Source organism: Rattus norvegicus, chromosome 1 (assembly GCF_021556685.1).
Source record: "Rattus norvegicus strain SHRSP/BbbUtx chromosome 1, alternate assembly SHRSP_T2T, whole genome shotgun sequence".
Lineage (NCBI taxonomy): Eukaryota > Metazoa > Chordata > Mammalia > Rodentia > Muridae > Rattus > Rattus norvegicus.
The window spans coordinates 76,145,676-76,164,262 of NC_141534.1; positions in this window are offsets into that span (position 1 = coordinate 76,145,676).

Here is an 18,587-nt window from a genome sequence, read left to right on the forward strand (position 1 = left end):
CAGACCCAAGACAATTCAAGGATTCTACCTTGTCTGGTTGTCAGAGGATCCTTTTGTTTCACCGTGACATGTTCCCCAACACCTACCTCCCCAGCCCCAAAGAGAAGATCTGATAGTTCAAAATAGAATGCACATGTCCTTTTTCAGACAGGGTAACAATCAGGCAGGAACTTACTCTTGCCTACACTGGCCTTGAACTTTTGATACTTAATAGGTCAGAGTAGCTAAAAACTAATATTTCTGCATTGGTGATATCAAAAAAAGAAAAGGAGGATCCCGTTCAAGTTCTCTTTGCTTACAAGGTGGCCTGTTGAGTTATATGGGACCCTACAATGCACCTAAGAAGGAACTGAGGCAGCAGAATCCATAGGAAGTAAAAGCCCACAAGGACTGTGTTCTGGGTTCCATCCCATCTGAATTATAGATGAGACAATGTAAAGACTTAAACCCCCATAGTATTTCCACTAACTAAAGCAGAAAGAACCAAATGTCAGAATGTAAAATGAAGTATGCCTCAGACATCTGAGTACATCTATCAGGGAATAAAAACCAATTTTGCTGTAGGTGGAATACGTTCCCTTAGCATACCTCTCTGAGTCTGTTATTAAGAGCAACACAGTCAAGGATTTTTGTTGTTGTTGTTGTTGTTGTTATTGTTGTTGTTTTTTGGGCTATTTGTCTGTTGGTTTTCATTTTCATGTATCTCTATCCATCAATTGTGCTTTTAAATGTTGTTTGTGGTTTGTATTTGTCATTTAAGACCATCTTCAGTTTTTTATGATTACATAGTAATCCAGTTTAAGAAAGAACAGTTGAGACCTGGCTGTTTAGAATTTGCTCATTTACAAGAAAAAAACAAACAAAGACTCATAAGGGGTTCCATGATAAAGTGCCTGGGTGGCAAGGAAACATGATGCCAGCTGTCCAATCCATGTGAGCTTGAGGCCTGGAAAAGTCCTCCTTGGTTTTCTCTGTGTAGCTCAGCCTGGTCTAGTGACTAGGACAAGCATAGAAACTGTGAAATAAACTTTCCTAGAGTTATGCATTTTGGGTTGGTGAGCTAGGGTCCTAGGGACTCTTCCTGAAACAGAGTGAAATAAGACACTCCACTCTTCTGAGATTAGGTGGGAAAAAAAGATATCTGTCCTACTAGAGCTTAGGGCTATTCAGGGAACAGTGTAGATAAGAAATAGGAGTGTGTTTTTCAAGGGCAGAATGCTATAGGGTCATGTTGTTAAATTCAGCAGATATCCCAGGATTGCTATGCCAGGTAACCTGTTGTCTTGTGTTCAAATTAGGGGAGACATTTTGTTGGAGGTATCATCCATGTCAGTCACATAGGCTTAAGTCACATAGACTTACATTTTGCTATGACAGATGTTGGCACCTAGAAAGAAAGAATGCAGGAGATGACATCGAACCAAAAGGACAGTGGTAGGAACAGGCAAAGCTTTCCAGAAGCTATCTCAAAATGTGTGCAAGGCTGCTTACTTGAGCAAGAAAAAGCAAAGTGCAAATACTCAGAAATTTTAAGCAACCTTGTGGATATGTCCATGTAAGTGAGGACTCCAGGTAGAAACCTGAAACTGGCATTGGACAGGGCCACAACAGCTTCTGGTCTCATTATAACAGTTTCTAGTTTGACCCTGGTCACAACATCTATTACTCACTAGCTGTGTGGCTCATGGTGCTGAGTGTGAAATCCTGTTGCCAAGGTGAATGGTAGCCTTGAGGGAACAAGCATAGAAAGGCAGGAGGTGAGTAACTAGAGGACAGAATTGGTGAAGAGTGACCAACTGCCCCTAAAGTCACTCCACAGCTGTGGTTTTCTTAAGTTTTGCTCTGAGTTTGGTACAAGGACTCAAGCAATGTAACCCTTAATGGCTTTGGCAGGGGAATATGGTAGGGTGGAGAGCTGTAAAAGGTTGGCAGGAGGCTGCCCTCTAGAGAAGTCTCACGATACATTTGCAGACCTCATTCTCAACTTGGGAACACATTTTGGGGCAGGTAGGACAGGCTGACTAGGCAAGCTTCTCTGGGGAGATAAGTCTACCTCAGGAAGAAGACCATGTTCCCTGCAAGAAACAAGGAGCAAAGGGCAGTCATTTTCCATAGAACAATCTCTGATGACTATCTAGGCCTGAGGAGAGGTCACAGCACTACTGTTCAACATACAACTTTTGGATACTTTTGCAACTCAGCTCTCTCCTCTGAGCAAGACCCAGTGAAAAACCAGGCCTTCCTGTGTGGGTTTTATCTGGACATATCTGTGTTGGTGTGGACACCTCCTCCTGTGCAGGAGGAGCCTCTAAACCACACTGGCTCCATGACATCTGGCCTGGCTCCCTTGAGGGGCTGTCCGATTATCAGGCAGGCCAACCTCCAACCCCATGGCTCATGAGCCATGGAGCTGGGGCTGTTCCTATTCAGGCCTTCCAAGCAGAAATACAAAGGAAGGAGGACTTTTTGTGACTTTGAAACACATAGAATTTACTGGACTGGACTTGTAGAGACATATCACCCCCACCGGCTCTCCAAGAATTCTCTGCTTCCATGGGCCATGCCCCCACCCTCTTCTCTCCCTTCTTTGATCAGCACTTATGCTGTTCACTTCTGGCTCAGCAAGCATGAGGTAGCCCCTTAGGGGTTGCTATGAAACTGGTCTTTCTGAGGTGACAGGTTGTTGAATTCCTAAGTGTGTCACAAGTGGACACACTCATCATTTGACACAAACGGACAAGAAGTATGAATATTACAAGAAGTATGAATAAAAATGAATGAGGACTTGTACCCATGAAGTCCTGTGGGTAATTCCACAATTACCTTTCCTCAGTGCCAGTTTCTTATAAGTAGGTTTGACTTCACTTTGATGTTTGCAAGCAGCAGTTCAGGACTTGGAGGCAGTTCATGATTGCCTTCTTCAACACCTCCCAGATGTGATGCTGGTTATGAAGCTGGACCTGTATCCTGAGACTGACCATTAGAAATGGGCTCTTTCTGAATGATGGTCACTTCCTAAATAATGGTCTCTTCCTGTTTAGTGGACAATTCCTGGGTGATGACCATTTCCTCTTTTACAGTGTTTCTGCAAGGTATCCCCAGAAGAGGAGCCTCTAAGGTTTATAGTCTTAACTGCCTTCACAGATTCCCTGAGCTCCACTGGGAGACTACAGGAGGACATATTCCTGTCAACCTTATATCCAATGACTCTCATGGTCTGGACAATGCTTGGGCTCAGGATACCTGGGAAAATCTGTGTGGAAGTAGGTGGTAAACATGCCTCAGTGTCCATAATCACTGGGCACATCTTGATTTTGTGGATGGTGGAACTTCTGCTGGGATTGATCAACAGTTTGATGATGATCTTAAAATATCAATAGAGATCCCGGCCCGCAGCAGCTCTCTGCTCCCAGACCCACACCCGCGGATTCAGGCCCGCAGCAGCTCTCTGCTCCCAGACCCGGTGAGAGAGAGACCCAACCGCCTGGTCAGGGGGGCACTCCTGAGGCTGCAGAGCGGAAGAGACCACCAACACTGCTCACCCCTGCCCACAGCCCTGGCCCAAGAGGAAACTGTATAAGGCCTCTGGGCTCCCGTGGGGGAGGGCCCAGGAGCAGCAGGACACCTGCCTGAGACACCGCCGGAACCTGAAAGAAACAGACCGGATAAACAGTTCTCTGCACCCAAATCCCGTGGGAGGGAGAGCTAAACCTTCAGAGAGGCAGACAAGCCTGGGAAACCAGAAGAGACTGCTCCCTGCACACACATCTCGGACACCAGAGGAAAAAGCCAAAGACCATCTGGAACCCTGGTGCACTGAAGCTCCCGGAAGGGGCGGCACAGGTCTTCCTGGTTGCTGCCGCTGCAGAGAGCCCCTGGGCAGCACCCCACGAGCGAACCTGAGCCTCGGGACCACAGGTAAGACCAACTTTTCTGCTGCAAGAAAGCTGCCTGGTGAACTCAAGACACGGGCCCACAGGAACAGCTGAAGACCTGTAGAGAGGAAAAACTACACGCCCGAAAGCAGAACACACTGTCCCCATAACTGACTGAAAGAGAGGAAAACAGGTCTACAGCACTCCTAACACACAGGCTTATAGGTCAGTCTAGCCACTGTCAGAAATAGCAGAACAAAGTAACACTAGAGATAATCTGATGGCGAGAGGCAAGCGCAGGAACCCAAGCAACAGAAACCAAGACTGCATGCCATCATCGGAGCCCAATTCTCCCACCAAAACAAACATGGAATATCCAAACACACCAGAAAAGCAAGATCTAGTTTCAAAATCATATTTGATCATGATGCTGGAGGACATCAAGAAAGACATGAACACACTTAGGGAAACACAGGAAATCATTAATAAACAAGTAGAAGCCTACAGAGAGGAATCGCAAAAATCCCTGAAAGAATTCCAGGAAAACACAATCAAACAGTTGAAGGAATTAAAAATGGAAATAGAAGCAATCAAAAAAGAACACATGGAAACAACCCTGGATATAGAAAACCAAAAGAAGAGACAAGGAGCTGTAGATACAAGCTTCACCAACAGAATACAAGAGATGGAAGAGAGAATCTCAGGAGCAGAAGATTCCATAGAAATCATTGACTCAACTGTCAAAGATAATGTAAAGCAGAAAAAGCTACTGGTCCAAAACATACAGGAAATCCAGGACTCAATGAGAAGATCAAACCTAAGGATAATAGGTATAGAAGAGAGTGAAGACTCCCACCTCAAAGGACCAGTAAATATCTTCAACAAAATCATAGAAGAAAACTTCCCTAACCTAAAAAAAGAGATACCCATAGGCATACAAGAACCCTACAGAACTCCAAATAGATTGGACCAGAAAAGAAACACCTCCCGTCACATAATTGTCAAAACACCAAACGCACAAAATAAAGAAAGAATATTAAAAGCAGTAAGGGAAAAAGGTCAAGTAACATATAAAGGGAGACCTATCAGAATCACACCAGACTTCTCGCCAGAAACTATGAAGGCCAGAAGATCCTGGACTGATGTCATACAGACCCTAAGAGAACACAAATGCCAGCCCAGGTTACTGTATCCAGCAAAACTCTCAATTAACATTGATGGAGAAAGAAGATATTCCATGACAAAACCAAATTTACACAATATCTTTCTACAAATCCAGCATTACAAAGGATAATAAATGGTAAAGCCCAACATAAGGAGGCAAGCTATACCCTAGAAGAAGCAAGAAACTAATCGTCTTGGCAACAAAACAAACAGAATGAAAGCACACAAACATAACCTCACATCCAAATATGAATATAAAGGGAAACAATAATCACTATTCCTTAATATCTCTCAATATCAATGGCCTCAACTCCCCAATAAAAAGACATAGATTAACAAACTGGATACGCAACGAGGACCCTGCATTCTGCTGCCTACAGGAAACACACCTCAGAGACAAAGACAGACACTACCTCAGAGTGAAAGGCTGGAAAACAACTTTCCAAGCAAATGGTCAGAAGAAGCAAGCTGGAGTAGCCATTCTAATATCAAATAAAATCAATTTCCAACTAAAAGTCATCAAAAAAGATAAGGAAGGACACTTCTTATTCATCAAAGGAAAAATCCACCAAGATGAACTCTCAATCCTAAATATCTATGCCCCAAATACAAGGGCACCTACATTCGTAAAAGAAACCTTACTAAAGCTCAAAACACACATTGCACCTCACACAATAATAGTGGGAGATTTTAACACCCCACTCTCATCAATGGACAGATCATGGAAACAGAAATTAAACAGTGATGTCGACAGACTAAGAGAAGTCATGAGCCAAATGGACTTAACGGATATTTATAGAACATTCTATCCTAAAGCAAAAGGATATACCTTCTTCTCAGCTCCTCATGGTACTTTCTCCAAAATTGACCATATAATTGGTCAAAAAACGGGCCTCAACAGGTACAAAAAGATAGAAATAATCCCATGCGTGCTATCGGACCACCACGGCCTAAAACTGGTCTTCAATAACAATAAGGGAAGAATGCCCACATATACGTGGAAATTGAACAATGCTCTACTCAATGATAACCTGGTCAAGGAAGAAATAAAGAAAGAAATTAAAAACTTTTTAGAATTTAATGAAAATGAAGATACAACATACTCAAACTTATGGGACACAATGAAAGCTGTGCTAAGAGGAAAACTCATAGCGCTGAGTGCCTGCAGAAAGAAACAGGAAAGAGCATATGTCAGCAGCTTGACAGCACACCTAAAAGCTCTAGAACAAAAAGAAGCAAATACACCCAGGAGGAGTAGAAGGTAGGAAATAATCAAACTCAGAGCTGAAATCAACCAAGTAGAAACAAAAAGGACCATAGAAAGAATCAACAGAACCAAAAGTTGGTTCTTTGAGAAAATCAACAAGATAGATAAACCCTTAGCCAGACTAACGAGAGGACACAGAGAGTGCGTCCAAATTAACAAAATCAGAAATGAAAAGGGAGACATAACTACAGATTCAGAGGAAATTCAAAAAATCATCAGATCTTACTATAAAAACCTATATTCAACAAAATTTGAAAATCTTCAGGAAATGGACAATTTCCTAGACAGATACCAGGTATCGAAGTTAAATCAGGAACAGATAAACCAGATAAACAACCCCATAACTCCTAAGGAAATAGAAGCAGTCATTAAAGGTCTCCCAACCAAAAAGAGTCCAGGTCCAGATGGGTTTAGTGCAGAATTCTATCAAACCTTCATAGAAGACCTCATACCAATATTATCCAAACTATTCCACAAAATTGAAACAGATGGAGCCCTACCGAATTCCTTCTACGAAGCTACAATTACTCTTATTCCTAAACCACACAAAGACACAACAAAGAAAGAGAACTTCAGACCAATTTCCCTTATGAATATCGACGCAAAAATACTCAATAAAATTCTGGCAAACCGAATTCAAGAGCACATCAAAACAATCATCCACCATGATCAAGTAGGCTTCATCCCAGGCATGCAGGGATGGTTTAATATACGGAAAACCATCAACGTGATACATTATATAAACAAACTGAAAGAACAGAACCACATGATCATTTCATTAGATGCTGAGAAAGCATTTGACAAAATTCAACACCCCTTCATGATAAAAGTCCTGGAAAGAATAGGAATTCAAGGCCCATACCTAAACATAGTAAAAGCCATATACAGCAAACCAGTTGCTAACATTAAACTAAATGGAGAGAAACTTGAAGCAATCCCACTAAAATCAGGGACTAGACAAGGCTGCCCACTCTCTCCCTACTTATTCAATATAGTTCTTGAAGTTCTAGCCAGAGCAATCAGACAACAAAAGGAGATCAAGGGGATACAGATCGGAAAAGAAGAGGTCAAAATATCACTATTTGCAGATGACATGATAGTATATTTAAGTGATCCCAAAAGTTCCACCAGAGAACTACTAAAGCTGATAAACAACTTCAGCAAAGTGGCTGGGTATAAAATTAACTCAAATAAATCAGTTGCCTTCCTCTATACAAAAGAGAAACAAGCTGAGAAAGAAATTAGGGAAACGACACCCTTCATAATAGACCCAAATAATATAAAGTACCTCGGTGTGACTTTAACCAAGCAAGTAAAAGATCTGTACAATAAGAACTTCAAGACACTGAGGAAAGAAATAGAAGAAGACCTCGGAAGATGGAAAGATCTCCCATGCTCATGGATTGGCAGGATTAATATAGTAAAAATGGCCATTTTACCAAAAGCAATCTACAGATTCAATGCAATCCCCATCAAAATACCAATCCAATTCTTCAAAGAGTTAGACAGAACAATTTGCAAATTCATCTGGAATAACAAAAAACCCAGGATAGCTAAAGCTATCCTCAACAATAAAAGAACTTCAGGGGGAATCACTATCCCTGAACTCAAGCAGTATTACAGAGCAATAGTGATAAAAACTGCATGGTATTGGTACAGAGACAGACAGATAGACCAATGGAATAGAATTGAAGACCCAGAAATGAACCCACACACCTATGGTCACTTGATTTTTGACAAAGGAGCCAAAACCATCCAATGGAAAAAAGATAGCATTTTCAGCAAATGGTGCTGGTTCAACTGGAGGTCAACATGTAGAAGAATGCAGATCGATCCATGCTTATCACCCTGTACAAAGCTTAAGTCCAAGTGGATCAAGGACCTCCACATCAAACCAGACACACTCAAACTAATAGAAGAAAAACTAGGGAAGCATCTGGAACACATGGGCACTGGAAAAAATTTCCTGAACAAAACACCAATGGCTTATGCTCTAAGATCAAGAATCGACAAATGGGATCTCATAAAACTGCAAAGCTTCTGTAAGGCAAAGGACACTGTGGTTAGGACAAAACGGCAACCAACAGATTGGGAAAAGATCTTTACCAATCCTACAACAGATAGAGGCCTTATATCCAAAATATACAAAGAACTCAAGAAGTTAGACCGCAGGGAAACAAATAACCCTATTAAAAAATGGAGTTCAGATCTAAACAAAGAATTCACAGCTGAGGAATGCCGAATGGCTGAGAAACACCTAAAGAAATGTTCAACATCTTTAGTCATAAGGGAAATGCAAATCAAAACAACCCTGAGATTTCACCTCACACCAGTGCGATTGGCTAAGATCAAAAACTCAGGTGACAGCAGATGCTGGCGAGGATGTGGAGAAAGAGGAACACTCCTCCATTGTTGGTGGGATTGCAGACTGGTAAAACCATTCTGGAAATCAGTCTGGAGGTTCCTCAGAAAATTGGACATTGAACTGCCTGAGGATCCAGCTATACCTCTCTTGGGCATATACCCAAAAGATGCCTCAACATATAAAAGAGACACGTGCTCCACTATGTTCATCGCAGCCTTATTTATAATAGCCAGAAAATGGAAAGAACCCAGATGCCCTTCAACAGAGGAATGGATACAGAAAATGTGGTACATCTACACAATGGAATATTACTCAGCTATCAAAAACAACGAGTTTATGAAATTCGTAGGCAAATGGTTGGAACTGGAAAATATCATCCTGAGTGAGCTAACCCAATCACAGAAAGACATACATGGTATGCACTCATTGATAAGTGGCTATTAGCCCAAATGCTTGAATTACCCTAGATCCCTAGAACAAACGAAACTCAAGACGGATGATCAAAATGTGAATGCTCCACTCCTTCTTTAAATGAGGAAAGAGAATGCCCTTGGCAGGGAAGGGAGAGGCGGGGATTGGAACAGAGACTGAAGGGGCACCCGTTCAGAGCCTGTCCCACATTTGGCCCATACATATACAGCCGCCCAGTTGGACAGGATGGATGAGGCAGGGAGGTGCGGACCGACAGGAGCCGGATGTGGATCGCTCCTGAGGGACGCGGCCAGAATGCAGCGAATGCGGAGGCGAGTGCCGGCGGCAGACCACTGAACTGAGAATAGGTCCCCTATTGAAGGAATCAGGAAGGGAACTGGAGGAGCTTGAAGGGGCTCGAGACCCCAAAAGTGCAACAATGCCGGGCAACCAGAGCTTCCAGGGACTAGGCCACTACCTGGGGACTGTACATGGACTGACCCTGGACTCTGACCCCATGGGTAGCAATGGGTGTCCTGGTGGGAGCACCAGTGGAAGGGGAGGCCCTGGGTCCTGCTAGGACTGAACCCCCAGTGAACTGGTCTATGGGGGGAGGGCGGCAATGGGGGGAGGGTTGGGAGGGGAGCACCCATAGGGAAGGGGAGGGGGGAGGGGGATGTTTGCCCGGAAACCGGGAAAGGGAATAACACTCGAAATGTATATAAGAAATACTCAAGTTAATAAAAAAAAAAAATATCCAATAAAAATAAATAAATAAATAAATAAATAAATAAATAAATAAAGGAAAAAAGAAAAAAAATATCAATAGAAACATAAAAAGGAATGTTAAAGTTTGTGGAGCTCAATAATTTGCACTCTCACATCTGCAAAATATTTGCCCCCAGAAAGCAAGATCCTGAGCACCTAGGAAGACCCCTAAACTCCAGATATCCACAGGGCAGCTCTCATATTCCTCTGCTTGCAAAAATTCTGGGAAAATGTAAGGCAGTGTGCCACAGAAATCTGCCTACTTCTGCCCAGTAATCACTTTAGCAGCCAGGTCAAAATAACACAGCTTGGTGTTCTCACTGCAGTAGATCAAAATCTTGCTGGCCTTTATGTCTCTGTAGAGAATGTGATGGGCATGCCAGTATGCACAGCATGTACTATCTGGGCAAACATCCTTTGAACCTTGCATGAAGTTTTTCCCCTAAAGACCACCCCCTTCAGTGATTTGTTCTAGTAGCTCTCCATCTGAGGCATGATCCTTCACCTGGTAGAGGGGTCTCTCTTGTCTAGACCACATGAAACAGCTTCATAAAGTTATGATGGCTAAGTTATTTCACACTGCTGATTTTTCTGCAGAAAAGAGAGATATAGATCTTGGTGTTTTGGAAAATGTTTACAGCTACACAGGTCAGTGTGGGGACATGGAAAGGCAGTTTGACCTCTTAAAAGTTTCCTTCAACCAGGGTGCCAGCATCTTATAGTTAGGTATGAAGTTCTCATCAATAGAGGAGCAGGCCTCCAGGTCCTGCTTCATGATCAGGCCCTACGTGATAAGCCTGGAAGCAAAATTGCAAAGAGAAATTAAAAATAGAACATTTAAAACCATGCCCAAGACAATGTTTATAGCTACAAATACCTCAAGAAGACAGTAAAAAATTAGAAATATGTCAGACATGACATTTTGGCATCTTTCACCTGACCATCCATAACAAATATTTTCATTCAAACATTACCCAGGATCATGATTTGCAGTCAATAATTGTGATCCTTATGTATCATGACACTTACAGCCCCTTACTATGATACTACAGATGTATCAAAAGAAAACTTCCTAGAAAATTGGGGTAATTGTCACAGTCATAAATAAATAAATAAAATGAAAAGTAAAAAAAATATGTCAGACATTCTAGTCAGGTACTTTGAATCCTTGGGCAGACAATAAAGTACCTTCTAAAGCAGTAGATACAAACTATGGCACAGATCGGGTTGACAGGGACCAACTGCAAACTGAAGAACAAAACAAAGGATCGCATTCATTGGAAAGGACAACCATCCTCTGCCCTGATCTCAGAATTCACTGTGAGCCAATGCACCAAGAAAATCAGATTCAAGAAGAGTGGATAAGACAATAGTCACTTCAAAACTCATTGTATCCAGGCTGGAAAGATAGCTCTGGAGTCCACAATGTCTTCTACTCCTGCAGAGAACCTGCATTTGGTTCTCAGAATACAGGTCAGGTGACCCACAACTGTGGTAAATCCAGTTCTAGGAGATCCTACACTTCTGGCCTCTAGGGGCATCTATACAACATACTCACAGGCACTTTATCTCACTAAAAATAGTTATACAAATCTTTCTATATAGCATTATTTATGACCTTTGAAGGGTATTAGATTCTCTGGAAGTTTATCTAGAGGCAGTTGTAGTGAGAGCTTTGGTTATTTAAAAACTCAGTTATGATATATGAATATGTTATTGTTTTAATACCAATTATGGAATAAGAAGTTCACAACTACATGCAACTCCAGTTCCATAAAATCTGATTCCTTCTTCTGACCTCCTCAGGAGACACCAGGTGTCCAAACATACATGAAGGCAAAATATACACATAAATGAAAATAAAAATGATCTAACTAATTAAACATAAATTAAAATTAATAAAAAGTAATATGGAAGATAATAAAGAACATGGAAATTAAACACATAAATCAAGTCAGCAATTATGCAAATCACAAACAAAAAGATAAATCAAAGTCACCAAAGTGGAAAGAAATGCACTATGTCAGTTTTCAACAGCTCCTGGAAGTAAACAGCCTCAGGAAGATCTGTAAGTAGACAGGTGTCTATCATTTCCCACAATGGTTCCTTGGGATGTCAGAGCAAAAATGGACCAATGCGGCTGGCCTGGTTTTCCTGGCTTTCTGTCTCCAAGACAAGAAGACAGGTCTTCCTCAGAGGGGCAGTAGAGGGCAGCTTAAACTAAATTATCTGTCTCCAATGTTGCCCAGGGTCCTATTTCTTCTTGCTAGGCCCACAGCCTTAGGTCCATATTTTTCTTCAAAATGTGACACTCGGTGGGAACAATGTTCAAACACTGGACACTTTACGGGAACTTTGACACTAAAACTTTAATAAGGATCTTTTCCTTGTTAATCATAAAACAAGAAATCCTAAGATTGACAGTGGACTCTGGAGCTTTGGCTGTCTCTTATTTATGGACTCTGATATCCACTAGCTTGTAGATGGAGAGTGTTTTGCTTTTCACTTGGACACCAGCCTTTCTGATAACTTTTTAGTAAGTCATGTCTACACTCAAAGTATTTAATTTGTTATTTTTAAAATCAGATTGATAGATGGTAAAAGATGGTAGCTCCTTACTAAGTTGGTAGTTGTGACAAAATATTGTTGTCTGTCGTACCCCAGGGTATGGGACGATAATCTGTGGGGCTGCAGGGATGATAACACCATTCATTCCATGTCCCTATTAGGCCTGAAGGTTCTCACCAAAGACTAGGATCCCACAGAGATCTTCACCCACAGAACTATCTTTCTGGCCTTCCAGTAGATCCTTGCACATATCTTGTATAATGTTGTGTGTATGTAATGTAATGCATATGTTCTTACTACTCAAAAGACAATGTATCACTAGTCCGTGTGAACTGCCTTCTTAATATTCTTGCCTCAATCTCTTGAATGATAGTTTATTTGTCTTATTATTTGACCTGTGAAGTTCATCCTTAAAATGCTTTGCTATTTAGAAGCAACCTCAGACTTTCAAAAGGTTGGAAAGAGGAGCAAGTAGAAGTTAGTAAAATGGCTGTTATACAAGTGTGAAGCCCTGAGTTCAGATTCCTTCACTCATGTAAATGCTGAGTACATTGGGACAGGTTTATCTCCTGAATTTCACTGGCCAACCTAGCCAGCCTATAAGTTTCAGATTCATTGAGAATCCTTGTCTCAAAAAGCAAGGTGGAGATAAAAAAACAGAAAACAAATACATATATAACAAAGATAAACTGTGATCTTCACACATGCATGTATAACATGCACTTATTTGTGCTCTCATATGTGAGTGCATGTACACACATGCACATAAATCTATACTCACAAGATAGGCTGATGGGACGTTTCCAGTAACCAAAATATTGAGTGTGTGGAGCCAAGAATATCAGGAAATCAAGACCAGCCTCATTACAGACTGACTTTAAGTCCAGCCTTGACTAAGTGAAAAAAAAATGGAAGAAGGAAAGTAGAATACAGAAGTAAAAGTCCCTGTAATATCAGTCACTTACATTACCAAACTATTTATGTTTCTATTTTTCAGGCTACTGTCCATCATTGAGGGAAGCTGAGGTGGTTTGAATAGGAATGGTTCCATAGACACAGTTGTTTGAATGCTTCGTCAACAGAGAGTTTTATTACATTAGTTTCTACTTAGAGGAACTCTGTCACTGAGATAAGCATCAATGTTTCAAATGTTCAAAACTGTTCCTATGTCTCTATCTTCTTGCTTCCTGCTGATGTAGACATAGGACTTTCTAATACTCTCAAGTTCTGTACTCCTGACCATGACTGAACCTCAGAAGACAGCACCAATTAAGTGCTTTCCTTTATGTTGGTTGCAGTGATGAGGGTGTCTCTTCATAGCAATAGAACAGTGTCTATGATAAAAGCCAAGAAACCTGGAGGAAGAGGCGTGGAGAAATACTTCTGATAGTCTTGCTTTCTTTGACTTTCTCTCCCTATGCTCTTATAGAATCCAAGACCACCACTCAGAAATCACTCCAGGATCAGTGGGTTGCACACTCCCACTTCTTGATTGATGAATCAAGAAATTGTTTCAGAGACTTGCCCAAATGTCACTTGGATGGAAACAATCCTTCATTTAATGTTTCTTCTTCAAAATTCAACTCTAGTTGATATTAGGTTGACAAAAACTAACCAGAATACACATTTTACATTTTGTAAGTTCTCTACTATTGTCCTTTGAGCCTTTAAGTTTGATACTGCCCATTGCTAGCCCGGAAGGTCTTGAACTTGTCTGTGTGTGACCAACATAAGGAAATACTTTTAAGTTCCTTAAGGTCCTGAGGACATGGCTTATCTGTTAAATCATTGACTGTTCTATAGGTCCCAAGTTCAATTATTATCACCCATATGACAGCCAACAACTATCTGCAAGTCTAGTTCCAGGGGGTCAGACCTCTTTTCTGTCCTCCTACATACCAGGAATATGTAGTACATATACATACATACAGAGACTGGCAGAAATTTGCACACATATTAATAAGTATTTTACTAAAATAATAGAAATAAATTTCATTTATTTTCAAATTTTTACTTGTTTTCTATGAATGAATTGTCTCAGTCAGAAAAAGATGTGGAATCCCTTGCAACTAGAGTTACAGCTAACATGTTGAATCTGGGAACCAAACCTGAAGAACAGTCAATGCTCTTAACTGTTGTACCATCTGTGCAGCTTGAAATAAAGGTTATTAAACACTGCTTTCAGCCATGTGGAGGTAGCAGTTCATGCCTTTCTTCCCACTACTTAGGAAACAGAGGCAGATTACTTTCTTTACTTTGAGACTAGCCTTATCTACAGAGTAAGTTCTAGAACAGGCAGGGCTACACTGAGAAACCTTAACACAGACAACAAAAAGAAATAAGAAAAAAGTTCCTATATCCTGTAAGTCTAGAAATAACAGCTCTGTATAGGATTTTGATGGGCTTATTTTAAGGAGAGGCTAAAGTTGCTCATGTTGACCTGGAACTTAATTATGTAGCTGAGGCTGGATACATCATCTCATGGTGAATCAGATCCAACCACCTCAGCTTTCTAACAACTTGAATTTCAAGCAGTATTCCTAAGCCCGACTATTTTGTTATATCATTCAAAAGATGTACACAGGGTTCTGGGGAGACATAGGAGCAGTTAAAAGGAGCTGACTGTACTTCCAGAAGACTAGGGTTCAATTCCCAGTATTCACGTGTCTTTTTTATATGTTGGGACATCTTCTGGATATATGCCCAAGAGAGGTATAGCTGGATCCTCAGGTAGTTCAATGTCCAATTTTCTGAGGAACCTCCAGACTGATTTCCAGAATGGTTGTACCAGTCTGCAATCCCACCAACAATGGAGGAGTGTTCCTCTTTCTCCACATCCTCGCCAGCATTTGCTGTCACCTGAGTTTTTGATCTTAGCCATTCTCACTGGTGTGAGGTAAAATCTCAGGGTTGTTTTGATTTGCATTTCCCTTATGACTAAAGATGCATCTTTGAATTGTGGGTAATTCGTGCATTTGGGCAAATACTCACTTATCAAAGAGTGCATACCATGTGTGTTTTCCTGTGATTGGGTTACCTCCCTCGGGATAATATTTTCTAATTCTATCCATTTGCCTGTGAATTTCATGAAGTCATGGTTTTTGATACCTTAGTTGTACTCCACTGTGTAGATGTACCCCATTTTCTGTATCCATTCCTCTGTTGAAGCGCATCTGAGTTCTTTCCATCTTCATGCTATTATAAATAAGGCTGCTATGAACATGGTGTAGCATGTTTCTTTGTTGTAAGTTGGAAGATCTTTTGAGTATATGCCCAGGAGACATATAGATGGGTCCTCAGTAGGTGGAAAATCCAATTTTCTGAGGAACCTCCAGACTGATTTCCAGAGAGGTTGTACCAGTTTGCAATCCCACCAACAAATGGAGGAGTGTTCCTCTTTCTACACATCCTCGCCAGCATCTGCTATAGCCTCAGTATTTTATTTTAGCCATTCCGATTGGTGGGAGGTGGAATCTCAGGGTTATTTTGATTTGCATTTCCATGATGGCTAAGGATGTTGAACATTTTTAGGTGATTTTGACCATTCAGTATTCCTAAGCTGTGAATTCTTTGTTTACCTCTGTACCCATTTTTAATAGGGTTATCTGGCTCTCTAGAGTCTAACTTCGTGAGTTCTTTGTATATTTTGGATATTAGCCCTCTATCACATGTAGAATTGGTAAAAACCTTTTCCCAATCTGTTGGTTGCTGTTTTGTCCTAATAACAGTGGCCTTTGCTTACAGAAGCTTTGCAGTTTTATTAGGTCCCACTTGTTAATTCTTGATCTTAAAGCATAAGCCATTGGTGTTCTGTTCAGGAAATTTTTACAGTGTCCATGTGTTCGACACTCTTCTTCACTCTTTCGTCTATTAGTTTGAGTGTGTTTGGTTTGATGTGGAGGTCCTTTTCCACTTGGACTTAAGCTTTATACACTGCGATAAGAATGGATTGATTTGCATTCTTCTACATGCTGACCTCCAGTTGAACTAACAGCATTTGTTAAAAATGGTATCATTTTTCCATTGAATGGTTTTGGCTCCTTTGTCAATAATCAAGTGACCATATGTCTGTGGGTTCATTTCTGGGTCTTCAATTCTATTCCCCTGGCCTATCTACCTATATCTGTACCAACACCACACAGTTTTTATGACTATTGCTCTGTAATACTACTTGAGGTCAGGGATGGTGATTCTTCCAGACATCCTTTTATTGTTGACGATTGTTTTAGCTATCTGGGATTTTTTGTTATCCCTGATGAATTTGCAAATCGTTCTTTCTATCTCTAGGAAGAATTGGATTGAAATTTTGATGGGCGTTACATTGAATCTGTAGATTGCTTTTGAGAAAATGGCCTATTTTACCATATTAATCCTGTCAATCCATGAGCATGGGAGATCTTTCCATATTCTGAGGTATTCTTCAATTTCTTTCTTCAGGGACTTGAAGTTCTTATACAAATCTTTCACTTCCTTAGTTAAAATCACACCGAGGTATTTTATAGTATTTGGGACTATTATGAAGGGTGTTGTTTCCCTAATTTCTTTTCAACCTGTTTATCTTTTGCATAGTGGAAGGCTACTGATTGGTTTTAGTTAATTTTATATCCAGGTACTTTGCTGAAGTTATTTGTCAGGCTTAGTAGTTCTCTGGTGGAACATTGGGGTCACTTAAGTATACTATCATATCATCTGCAAATAGTGATATTTTGACTTCCTACTTTCCAATTTGTGTGCCTTTGACCTCTTTTTGTTGTCTGTTTGTTCTGACTAGGATTTCGAGGACTATATGGGATAAGTAGCGAGAGACTGGGCAGCCTCCTCTAGTCCCTGATTTCATTGGGATTGCTTCAAGTTTCTCTCCATTTAGTTTAATGTTAGCTATTGGTTTGCTGAATATGACTTTTACTATGTTTACATATGGTACTGAATTCCTGTTCTTTCCAGGACTTTTATCATGAAGGGTTTTGAATTTTGTCAAATGCTTTCTTAGCATCTAATGAAATGATCATGTGGTTTTGTTCTTTCAGTTTGTTTATATAATGGATTACATTGATGGTTTTCCATATATTAAACAATCCCTGCAACCTGGGATCAAGTCTACTTGATCATGATCGATGACTGCTTTGATGTGTTCTTGTATTTGGTTTGTAAGAATTTCATTGAGTATTTTTCTGTTGATATTCATAAGGGAAATTGGTCTGAAGTTCTCTTCCTTTGTTGGAATTTTGTGTGGTTTCAGTATAAGACTAATTATGGCTTCATAGACAGAATTTGGTAGTGCTCCATCTGTTCCAATTTTGTGGAATAGTTTTGATAATATTGGTATGAGGTCTTCTATGAAGATATGATGGAATTCTGCACTGAACACATCTCGTCCTGGGCTCTTCTTGGTTAAGGCTTTTAATGACTGCTTCTATTTCTTAAGGAGTTATGGGGTTGTTTAGATGGTTTATGTGTTCCTGATTTAACTTTGGAACCTGGTATTTGTCCAGAAAATTGTCCATTTCCCCCACATTTTCAAGTTTTGATGAATATAAGCTTTTGCAGTAAAATCTGATTTTTTTTGAATTTCCTCAGATTCTATTGTTATGTCTCCCTTTTCATTTCTGATTTTGTTAATTTGGACACCTCTCTGTGCCCGCTGGTCAGTCTGATTAAGGTTTCATCCATCTTGTTGATTTTCTCAAAGAACCAGCTTTTGGTTCTGTTGACTCTTTGTATCGAACTTTTTGTTTCTACTTGGTTCATTTCAGTCCTGAGTTTGACTATTTCCTACATTCTACTCCTCTTGGGTTTGTTTGCTTCCTTTTGTTCTAGAGATTTTAGTTGTGCTGCCAAACTGCTCATGTATGCCATCTCCTGTTTCTTTCTGCAGGAACTCAGAGCTATGAGTTTTCTTCCTAGCACAGCTTTCTTTCTGTCCCACGTTTGGGTATGTTGTACCTTCATTTTCACTAAATTCTCAGAAGTCTTTAATTTTTTTCTTTCTTTCTTCAGTGACCAGGTTATCATTGAGTAGAGCATTCTTCAACTTCCATGTACATGTGGGAGTTCTGTCCTTATTGTTGTTATTAAAGACCAGCCTTAATTCTTGATGATCTGATAGGATGCATGAGATTATTTCTCTATTCCTGTAATGGTTAAGGCCTGCTTTTTAACCAATTATGGA